Genomic DNA, 1339 nt, shown 5'->3' on the forward strand with positions numbered 1-1339 from the left:
AAGACCAACAGAAAACATGGTAGTATCCATGCAAACATGGAAAATGATATGACAGATTCAGACTTCGAGCAAATAACAGTACATGGCAGGAACAACGATAAGTAGGCATGTTTGTGAGCTTGTACAACTCATCACAGAGCAATACATGGCATGAAAAGGTGACCAACAGTAAGATGACACAATTATGAAGCTAAGAATGGCAAGTGTAAGCCCATAGGGTACATGGACCACTAGCAAAGCACATGGCAAAACTGAACTTGATGTTAACAGGCTGACAGCAACATTATTTAGCAAGTTTGGAGCAAGATTACAACAAGCTACATCAGGCTATAAATGCAAACAAGGGGAGAGATGGATAGAGCATAACATGTATAATAAAACACCCTTAGTGAATATCTCCAGAACATGCATAGAACCAACATTTCTTGTTTCCAGAAGATGTCGGATGGTTTCTGAAGCTTCCATGATCTTGTAAAAGAACATGGTAACAGGAGGTTTACATGGAATCACGGAGGCTACTTTGCATGCTTGTGCTAGTCACCACATAGATCACAAAAATACAAGACAAGTATCTCTGTAAATATGGCATGATGTAGTTCAAAACACATGTAGAGCTCATGCTCATAGGATGCACGCACAAAATGCAACAAAAATGACAAATCAGCAAGTTCTGATAAAAGACAGCAGTTAACAGCATATAGCACTCTTGCAACGATGATTAGGGCATCAAGGTGATCTCAGAAAATCATGACACAATGGAACAAAATAAACAGCATCTCATGATGAACATTTTGATATATTATATGCACAAATCGGAGCACCGAGAATGAAGTTATGAGCAATCAAAGATGCACACATGATGATAAAATCTCAGGGACTTAGCAGATTTTTACCCTCGTGAAAAGTCAACGCGGGACGAGACGGAGCGGGACGGAGGGATCCGGGTCGCGGGACGGCGTTTGGTTCGTTGCACTGGTGGATCTGGTCCCGGCGACCGGATCTCGCCGGAGACAAGGGAGATGACCGGCGACGAAGTGGTCGGGGCGGGCGCGGACGTCGAGGGGGGGGGCGGCGCCGGAGCTAGGTGGCGGAGCTCGCCGGCGTTTGTGGCGGAGCGGCGCCATGGTGAGGAGGCGGCAAGGCGGGCACCGGCGGGGCGGCGCTCACCGGCGGCGGGGTCGCGCGGCCACTGGAGGGAGGCACGGGGCCACGGCGGCAGCGACCGGCCGGACACGCTCGGGCCTCGGCCGCGGCGGCTCGGGCACAACGGGAGGGGCAGCGGCGGAGGATCAGGCCCCGCGGGCCGGCTGCGGGCCGCGCGGGCCGGCGGCGGCGGAGG

Source organism: Triticum aestivum, chromosome 7D, assembly GCF_018294505.1.
Source record: "Triticum aestivum cultivar Chinese Spring chromosome 7D, IWGSC CS RefSeq v2.1, whole genome shotgun sequence".
NCBI lineage: Eukaryota > Viridiplantae > Streptophyta > Magnoliopsida > Poales > Poaceae > Triticum > Triticum aestivum.